The sequence below is a fragment of the Pelodiscus sinensis genome, chromosome 1 (assembly GCF_049634645.1).
Source record: "Pelodiscus sinensis isolate JC-2024 chromosome 1, ASM4963464v1, whole genome shotgun sequence".
In the NCBI taxonomy this organism is placed as follows: Eukaryota; Metazoa; Chordata; order Testudines; family Trionychidae; genus Pelodiscus; species Pelodiscus sinensis.
This window is the reverse complement of record NC_134711.1, coordinates 250,308,118-250,318,966: the sequence shown is the minus strand read 5'-3', so window position 1 is coordinate 250,318,966 and position 10,849 is coordinate 250,308,118.

Sequence of the window (10,849 nt, the reverse complement as noted above, 5' to 3'; positions counted from 1 at the left end):
ACTTTAAAGAGACAAAGATTAATAATGATTAGGTATTTCTGCAAAGTCTCACCCAATGCAGAAGGCAATGCAAGTGGTTTTTATGACCACTGTAATGTGCAGAGGCTTGAATGAATCTTATACTGAAGATATTTCTTCATTGAGACTTAGTGGATTTTTGAAAATGCCTTGTATTGCCTCACTGACTCCAGCTTTTTGGTATGAAGTCATTTGCATGCTATGCTCCTTGCTTTCTTTGAACAGCTTTTTTTCTGGGTTTCCTTTTCAAATGCCATGTGAAGATTACATTTTTTGGATGTGACTTTTTTTAATGGTCAAAGTTTGTTGTTTTTTTGCTTTGGGTGTAGAGTACATTCAGCAATGTACAGCAAAGTGATTAAAATTTCATAAATAGAACGGTGCGACTAACATTAGTTTGAAATATTATATGAAACTGTTTGCTACAGCAACGAGAAGAGAAATTAAAATGTTTTGAAATTTGAAAGGAAGGTCAGTGGCCTGAAACTGAGAAAGGAAACGTTAAAAGCAAGAAAAGATTCTATGTGTCATGGTATGTTGTGATGATGTTTCTACCAAAGGTTCTTGAAGCATTATGCTGGAGAACACATTGTTTTATGAAAATGAGTATGGCACTACAGTGGCCTTTCACCTTTGAAGATCTGTGTTCAAATCTTAGTTTCATGTGGAAATAAATGTGGTGAGCCTTTTCCTAGTCTTAGTTTACATCACAAACCAGTATAGTTTAGCCTGAATGGTTATTGAGAGCCATGGGATCAAAATAACACAAGGTCTCCAAATACCCAGGTGATGTAAGGGTGATATAGATAGGTCAGAATTCACATACATGTGAGGAACTAGATGGGGGTGGGGTTGCTCAGCTTCCTGCCTGGTCTGAACTTGAGTCAAGCCATAGCTAGTTCTGTACTTTCATTAGCAATGCATTTGCTTACTTCTCACAGAAGGGAGGTTTTCTTCTCTTTTTTATGAAAACAGCTACCTAGCTAAGGGCAAATGGACTGTTCAGTAGATGTCTGCAATACACAGGAGAGTCAGTGAGCCTGGAGGTAGCAGGTAACAGTGTTATTCAGCACTAACCACTTTTAAGCCTGAGGCAAATACAGATTTTTTTTTCATGAAGAAATTGGTTTGATTTATAGCACTGTCAACCACAAGTAACCAGCAATAAAGACAAATACTATGCTGGACTTCACAGTATTGGCAACCCTGAACATTCAAAAATCCTGAGTCAGTAACCTAAAAATTATCAAATTGGCTTTAAAAACCTTGATTCAAAAAAACTGAAATGTTGGTAAATGTTTATTCACCATCTGGTTTTTGAACATTTAGAATACACAGGTTACATTTTACAAACTTTCTAACCCCCTCTCCCAACCTTGAAGTCCCTGAAACTTACTGGATCAAAACTGAGATCCTCTTGCATTCATATGACTCCATGAGGTGGGGCTTAAGAATAATACCATATATCATAATATTTAAGATAAAATATGAGTTGGCAATGCTGAATAATTGAATAAGGTTTGTTTTGAGGTACTTCTCTTGTTCTGACAAAAATGTTTGTGCTGTTAAAAAAATTTATTTAACTATTTTGGGATGCTTGCTACATTTTAAATATTTTGATTACAATTACAACAAAGAATGTAAAGTGTACAGTACTCACCTTATATTTTTTATTAAAAACAAAAAAAAACCTTGTTTAATTTTGCCTCAGACAAGTAGTATAGTGCAATCTCTTTATTATGAAAATTGAAATCACAAATGTAGAATTGCATACAAAAACAACTGAATTCAAAGATAAAACCGTGTAAAACTTTAGAATGTACATGTCCACGCAATCCTACTTTTTGTTCAGCCAATCAAATAAACAATTTTGGTTACAATTTGTAGGAAATATAGCAGTCTGCTTCTTCTTTATAGTGTCACCTGAAAGTGAGAACAGTTATTCACATGGCACTGTTGTAGCTGACATTGCAGATATTACATGCCAGAGGCACTAAAGAATCATATGGCCCTTCATGCTTCAACCGCCACTCCAGAGGACATGCTGCGGCCATACTGATGATGGGTTCTGCTCAACAGCTCTCCAAAGCAAAGCTTGACTGACGCATGTTCATTTTCATCATCTGAGTCAGATGCCAGCAACAGAAGGTTAATTTTCTTGTTTGGTGGTTCGGGTTCTGTAAGTTCCACATCAGAGTGTTGTTCTTTTAAGACTCTGAAAGCATGTTCAATACCTCATCTCAGATTTTGTAAGGTATTTCAGATTCTTAACCTTGGGTCAAATGCTGTAGCCATTTTTAGAACTCTCACATTGATACCACCTTTGCATTTTTTCAAATCTTCAGTGAAAATGTTCTAATGAGCATTTTCAGCATGGAAGTATGTCCTCTGGAATGGTGACTGAAACACGAAAGGACTTACATATATTTAGCATATATGGCAGTAAATACCTAGAAAAACCAGCTACAAAAGACCCATGCAAATGCCTGTTCTCCCTTTCTGGTGATAAATGATTTATGGTGAGAACAAGAAGTAGTACTGAATGGATTACAGGCAATAAAGTTTGATATTGTTTTGGTTTTGAGTGCAGCTATGTAACTAAAAAAAAATTATATTTTTAACTTATACTTTTCATGATAAAGAGATTGCACTTGACTACAGCAATTGTATGAGGGAAATTTAAAAAATATTTTTTTTGTTTATCATTTTTACAGTGCATATATTTGTAATCAAAAATAAAATTAGCACCACACAGAATACAAAATACCTTTTGTATTCTGTGTAGTAATTGAAATAAATATAGAAAATATAGAAAAATAACCAAAATATTTAATATATTTCAATTGGCATTCTATTGTTTGTGTGATTAATCATGAGTTTTTAATCACTATTATTAGTGTGTTAATTGCATGAATTAACTGATTAATCAACAGCTCTAAATAATTTAGTGAAAAGTTGACAATTTTCACAGTGAATATTATTCACAACAATGTGTTCAGTTACATCTCGGCTACGTCTAGATTGCATTCCTTTTACGAAAAAGGGATGCAATCTAGACGTAGCCCTCTTGTCTGAAGAGAGAAGGTTGCAGAGTAGCCAGGGATCATCAAACAGGCACCAGTACAGAAATCAGCAGTGAAACACTTTAAAATGATATATTGATACTCTTATAGGTTTCCTCCCAACCTCCGCACTCCCATTTAACTAGGCTGTTTCCTACTAGTGAGAGGAACTATTTTCTGTGTGACAGAGACAAAACAAAAGCTACCGCATTGCATTTTGTGCTAAAATATGAGCTATCCTCCAGGAATCTGAGAGAGGTCCAAGAACAAAAATGTTGTGACCTGCTTACAGTCTGTGGCGCAGGCAGCAGATGTGGGGGGTTTTCAGAGTAATTATCAGAAGAACTGTTTTCAAAGCCAAGTTTCCTATGGAATATAATTATGCTTGTTTAAATAAAGGCCTCTGTCAGAGGAATTCAGCAGTACCTCTTTGTACAAAGCAAGAGCACTCTTTCTACCCTTCTCAGAATATGATACTTATAGTATCAAATATTGGGCAGCCCAAATGTCTAACATCAAAAATCATTTTACATTCTATTGAATCCTTGAAATTTGAAAATATTGTGCTGAAGAGAATTTACATTACTTTTCATTATTGTTAACTCTGGCATGCATCACAAATCCATGAAGAAAGCAGCCAGTTCTCATTCCTTCCTTATTTTAATGGCCTTCCTTTTAGGTAGCTGGGACTGGATTGTTGCTCCAGGAAGTACACTGTTGGGGCAAGTTTACAATCTAACCTGCAGAACAGTCAAAAACCACTGTTTCAATATAATAAATAAGGTGACCAGAATTTGAAAATGTGCAAGGAGGACACTGAGTTGACAAAAAAAACCATACTTGTATATGTATATAAATAATCATATAAATAAATTATCACGATATTAGTCGTCTTATAAGACAAACAGACTTAACAAAAACAATCATATAACATTAAAAACATCAATATTTGTCACTCTTAAGAAATTAAAAATCTCGATCCATTTTTTATCAATTTAGCGTTAGTCCATTCATTCATTGTCTTTTATTATATTGTTAATTTTTCGTACTTTGTCGAACAATAAATTGTCATTTATTGTGCTGCTAAATTTTTCTTTAACGAATAAAACTGTTTCAACGATTTTATTCCATTGAATTTCTTCATTCGACAGAATCCAATGAAACACGTACACTGTTTCGTCATGCTTAGTCCAATTTTCTAGATATTCAAGGCATTTTTATAAAAACTCATCGCCTCCTTTGTAAATTCTTTCTTCATTCCCTGATTGCTCTCTTGTAATTTGTTTAAATTAGTAATTACCAGGGCTCGCCAAGCCACGGCGAGCCCTGCTCGCTAGCCACACTGTCCGGCGATCTGCGCATGCGCAGATCGCCCGAACCCAGCTCTTCCGGGACACAATCTACTCGCCCATAGTGACTAGATTGTATTATTTGTCGAGCCCTGGTAATTACAACCGATGGAAGGAAGTTCGACTCAAGACGTGATTGAAGTTGCTCCTTTAACTGTTTAATATGCAATCTGACTTCTGTAGAAGTTATATGCTCTGTTTCAATACTTTTTATAACTGACTAGAACAAAGTTGCTTGATTGTGAACAAAATACAGAGTTACGTCAGCAGATTCATTCTTAAAAAAGTTTTTCAAGATGAGTGGACATTTTTCCAAATGTAGAAAATGTGATTTTAAAGACTCAAACAATTGCAGCACTTGTTCAATGGCTGACATTAAAGCTAACCATCTTGTTTTCGAATATCCAAACACTTTTTGCGAAGAAGCCTCAGTTGAATATAAAAAACTCTTTAATGATGTAATTCTTACAGTGAATCATTCAAAATGTAAATAAATTTGAGGTGTCACAACTTCGACATCGATGGACATTAAGCCTGATGCTGTATTGATGGTATTTGATACAATATGGGCATTGCAACCGATTCCAATAATTGTTTTCCCAAGTAAATGCATCATTTTCTTATGAACATTTTTATCGCCTTTGCGATTTACACTGCCAAAATTAGTATTTGTGTTATTGGCACACGTCGCAATATGATTCAAATTATGATTATCCACTAATTTTTTGATATGATTGAATATTATTTCAGATGTCTCACCATCAATTGCTTCCAAATTCAAAACTTTGATTTGAATACCATTTTCAAAACTGAAGTAACGAACTAACACTGGATACAACTTTGTATCTTGGTGGTGTGAAGCATACGAAAGAAGTGTAACAAATTTAGCTTCATCTAAATCTTTCTTCATATTCTCTTGTGCGTAAGTTTGAAAAACATTGCGAATAATAGCCTCTCCTTTAGTTCTGACACAATGGAATTTTTTATTATAAAGTACTCTATTCAGTTTTGAGGAACAGTCCATTCTCCGAAAACTTTGAGGCTACGTCTAGACTGGCATGATTTTCCACAAATGCTTTTAATGGAAAAGTTTTCCGTTAAAAGCATTTGCGGAAAAGAGCATCTAGATTGGCATGGACTCTTTTCCACAAAAGCACTTTTTGCGGAAAAGCGTCCATGCCAATCTAGACATGCTTTTGCGCAAAAAAGCCCCGATTGCCATTTTCGTGATCGGGCTTTTTTGCGCAAATCTGAGCTGTCTACACTGGCCTTCTTGCGCAAAAGCTTTGCGCAAAAGGACTTTTGCCCGAACGGGAGCAGCATAGTATTTCCACAAGAAGCACTGATTTCAGACAGTAGGAAGTCAGTGTTCTTGCGGAAATTCAAGCGGTCAGTGTAGACAGCTGGCAAGTTTTTCCGCAAAAGCAGCTGCTTTCGCGGAAAAACTTGCCAGTCTAGACACAGCCTGATTGTGCATCACAGTGTGGTACGCAGTCAGACCTTCGGCAGCTGCTAAATTCTTTTCGTCTTCTCCAAATGATGTACTTCCTAAGAATCTGTAACTTTCTGGGACATTGATGCTGATGTTAAAGAATTTTGATGTTTGTTTGATGAAACATGCTTCGTTATGCTGGATCGGCCACCTCCTGCCACACTGAATTCCACCAAACAGACAGTACACTTCACTAATGAATCATCTCTTGTTTCATCCACAATTCTGATTACTTTAAAAAAGGAATTTCCTTTCTTGTTGAAATGGCATTTACTTTTCTTCGACATTTTTAGGGTTAATTGTGTCAACTAAAAAAATCACATTGACATTAAATTAAAATGGCTCAAAATAAATAATAAAATTTTATAAATACCCTCTGTGTACCTTTACTGTATATTAAGCCTTTTAATAGGGGTTCAATTGCAGTATAATGATACTTCTAAAAAGAGCGGTATATATTTTTTTGGCAAAGTAGGACAAGAAGGACAATTTTTTTCAAAGGAGGACATAATTATTGGGGAGGACAAGCCCCTCAAAAGGAGGACTGTCCTCCTCAAAGGAAGACATTTGGTCACCTTATAATAGAGTAACCTGACTGCTAAGTGAAGTAAATTGAGAACACACAACACCATGACTCTATTCTAGCTGCAACACCCTCTGGCTTGAAATGGTTTTCTATTATACAGGGTTTAGAGTTTGGTTCAATAGCTCTCAGCACCCCCACTATCCATGTTATTCTAGCATGCCTGCTGGCCTGTGTAAAATGATTTGCAGTAATCAAGCTGTAAGGTGATAAAAACATAGATTATTATATCTAAGGTGAAATGCAAAGAGAGAGTGTCTGGACCTGTCAAAAATCAAGCCATTGCTTTTATCTGATCATCCACAAATTAGGAAGGTTATGTTTTTGCAGGACTCTGAAATTGCTGACCACAAAGTCAGATAGTAGAAAGATACTCTCGGTACAGGATGAGGTAATGTTTCCTGCTAGTTCCTCCTGCTGCTTATCTCTTCCCTTCACCACCACCTCTGTTCTTCCTAGGTTGAGTATGAGGCAGCTGTTTCTCATCCTGATCTATATTTTCCTCCTTGGGGCAGCAAGTTTGGATTGATAGTAACTTATTCCTAAGTAGATGCCATCTCATAATGAACCTAGTTACTAAACAAATTGGATCTATTAGAGCACGGGTTCCCAACCTTCCTCCCACCCCCTCCCCCTGCCACCTTGAGGGCTCCCACAACGTTACAAAAACTCCAGTGCCCAGCAGGAGAGGAGGTACCTCAAGCATAGGTATAGTTTGACTTCTACTTTGTGTGGGCAGGGGCCAGTGGACTCAGGCCAGTGCTGCATTGTAGAATCCAGGAATGGGGGAGCATCACCTCTACTCCTGACTTCCCTCAGCAGGCCACTCACCTGAACTATGCAAGGAGAAATATAGCTAGGAAAGGTGTATGGCAGGCATGTCAAATTGGAGGAACAGCCCAATCGAAATTTTTTGTGGCCTGCCAGAACATTTTTATAAGAATGAAGTGCGGCCCACTGGCCATTCGGATCATGTGGCTGAGTGCCTGCTCGCAGCCGGCCGGGCCGCTCTGCGCCACAGCAACTGTTCAAGGCCAGCTGGACACTCTGCGCTGGGAGCTCCAGCAGGTGCTCACAGCTGGCTACTGTGCTCACGCTGCCCCAGCACCTCAGGTGGCAATGTTGACTCCGGGACCTAGGTATTAGATTGGGGGGGCTGAGAGGGCCTGGCTCTGGGGGAGGGGGAGGCATTAGGTTGGAGGGGGCTGGAAGTGCCTGTCTATGGGGGAGGGAGGAGGCATTACGGAGGGCGGGGCTGGGAGTGCCTGGCTCTGCAGGAGGGGTGGAGGCATTAGGTTGGGGGGGGCTGGCTTTGGGGGAGAAGGGAGGCATTAGGTTGGAGGGGCCTGGGTCAGGGCGTGGAAGGGGATTGGGTTAGAAGAAGGGTATGGGAGTGCCTGGCTGTGGGGGAGAGGAAGCGGTTATTTATTTTGTTTTTTATTTATTTATTCCCAAATAAATTTTTAAAAAATGTATATTAATGTTATATCAATAAATATGTCCATTTTTGCAATTGCATGAATAATTATATCTTTATGCAACATCTCAAACTTGCAAAGTGTCTGAAATTTTCACAGATGCCTGTTCTATTTGATTAACCATGGTCTATACTTGTTTTTATTTCAACAAAACAAGTTATGTATCATATATAAATTTAAGATACTTTTAAATTTTGTATTTAAATTTAAAAATGATGTAAAATTAATTTTAAAATGATGTAATGTGAGCAAATAATTTTACACATCAAGTTATTGTAATAATATAAAATATACCTAAAACATAATCTATAATAATAAATAACTATGACTTTCCAACAAGTACATTTTCTTTGGTGTCCCTAGGGTTGCCAGGGATCCGGTATTGGTGCCTTCTGCCTGGCACCTAAATTTTTTTTTTGCGTGACAAACCATCTGAAAGCTATCAGTTTTTGTTTGAAATCCCTCAGTAGGCTTCAAGTTTGACATGCCTGGTGTACAGGAAGAGGGTAGTTATGGATCGTGTGTGGGCACACAGGTAGCTCAGGATGTAGGGAGGAGGTAGCTAGGGGCTGTGTGCAAACAGGGGGGTGGTACTAGGGGGCCATGTTCTGGTAAGGTTCCCCTGCAATCCCTGTTCTCCAAGGACTCTGCTGGCCACAGCCATGTTCCCCTGCCCATGTGGCTCTTATCAGCTGTGTGACCAAAGAGGGCTAGGAGCTGAGGAGCAGTTTAAACCCCCTTCACCAGCAGGAGATGGCACCAGCCAGAGAAGCAATTGTCCTCCACCGCCCAGCTCTGGCCTCTCCGATCTGGCTGGGGGCGGGGAGAGAAAGAAGTAGAGCAGGGGTGTAGACCTGTCCTGGGATTCACGTGTTGCAGTTTTTGGGAGACAACACCTCCATGTCTCTCCAACTCTGCCCATGGGCGCAGGGCTTCTGCATTGTGGGAAGCACTGGGGCTGCAGAATTCAACCCTATAGCTCCTAGCTTCAGCTCCACAGAAGATGGTGGGGCTCTGGAGTTCAATAGACTGCATTAGAGGTTTCCTAGGGGAATTGGGAGGAACAAGAAGGGTCCAAAAGAGAGCTTTTGGTGTCTAGGAGGCAAAATTGAGTAGATATGATTATCCCCATTGGCCCGGCCAATCATCATGGCAGAAACCAAGAGCACTGAGGCTGGAGGGACAGTTAAGAATTGGCACAGTACTTGGTCTGTGCAGGGAGACGAGGGACATAAAGCACCTAGCTTGCTCAATGGGATGTCTTACGGTGACTGGCAGTTGCGGTGGAGTTTAGGTGATGGGAGACATTGAGAAAAGCAAGGAACAGGGTTGTGTTCTGTAGACCCAGAACACGCAGCTGGCTTTTAGAGGTTCACAATACTCTCATGGTGAAAGCATTTTCTGCTTTAGGTTATATATAGGCTCTAAGCCAAATAGTACAATAGGCCCTATTTTTGAAAGAAGGATTTCCATGAATTCAAATGTTTTAATTCTTGATCTTTTTCATTGTTCAGTCATAGCTTCTGTCAAACAGCAAAAACTCTTTATAAGATTTCAAAATAAAGAAATATAATTCAGGACCTCCCAATGATCTAGAAGAATGTATTCAGAAGTTATTTAAAGTATGTGTCAGTCATGTCCCTTGAATTCCACAGCACTTCCATGCAAAAACACTGTGTGGCCAATTTTAAGATATTTTGCAGTTGTGATACTGTGTTTGGGCCTGCAGTTCTGAACCTGAAAAATACACTTACATTGAAAAATTCAGTCTCTTTTTTTTCCTGCAGAATCTGTCATTGACAAAAACAAGAAGGATCAGTACTGGCTGCTTGCCTACTTCCCCAAGTTTAATGGATAACAAAAAAATCCCCAATTTCCCCCAATCTCCAAGTGGAAAATGTCTGTCCATCTCTTAGAAAGCAACATTTTCATTAATACAGACATGACATTTAACTTCAATTTTCATAACATTTCAATAGTGCTTTCCATGCAGAATATAGAGATGAGAAATGGGAGGTAGACTATGTGATGTTAGGTCATATAAATTCACCTCCCTGTCAATAAAGGTTTTTGGCTAGATTCTTCCTTAAATAGTAACGAACATCAGGGACTTTGTGAATTAAGCAGCTATGACTCAGCATAGCTCATGTCAGTAGCCTGTTTGGTGGATTGTCTGCCTTATTTGCAGTTCACCTTGATGAAGCACTCTCCTCACTCCTTTCCCCATCACTAATCTACCCATGACACACTCACTGTGCCAGGAAGCATACAGATCAAAAAGGATATTAAAGAAAAAGAGGGGGTTAGAGAAAAAAAGTTGGAAATGATCAAGGGCATGAAAACACTCATGAAGAGACTGAAAAGATGGGGATTGCTGACATGCAACAGGCAATGTATATGACATGATAAAAATACATACAGTTATGAATAGTATATAAAAGAGAGAGAAAACAGAAGTTCCTGATTTGTCACATAACACAAGAATAATGGAACATTCAATTAAGTTAAAAGAAAGCTCCTTAACATAATATGTACTTTGACTGAAATGCGACCACTAGATGCCACTGTATGCGAGGGTATTGCAAGACTCAAAAGGGATTTGGACATTTTCATGACTCACAAGAATATCTAAAGTTCTAACAGCTCATGATAAAAAAGAGTATTAAAAGAAGAAGAGATATAAAAACCTTATGCTCAAGGATTACACCAATCTTTAATTGGAATTAGGCACATTATCCCCCATCTGGTCTCTACAGGGTTCTAACACCTTTGTGTGCTGTATCTGGTGCTGACTACTGCTGGAGATTCTTGGACTAGATAAACCATTGGCATGGATATGATTGTCACTGTAAAATGCAGCAAAATTC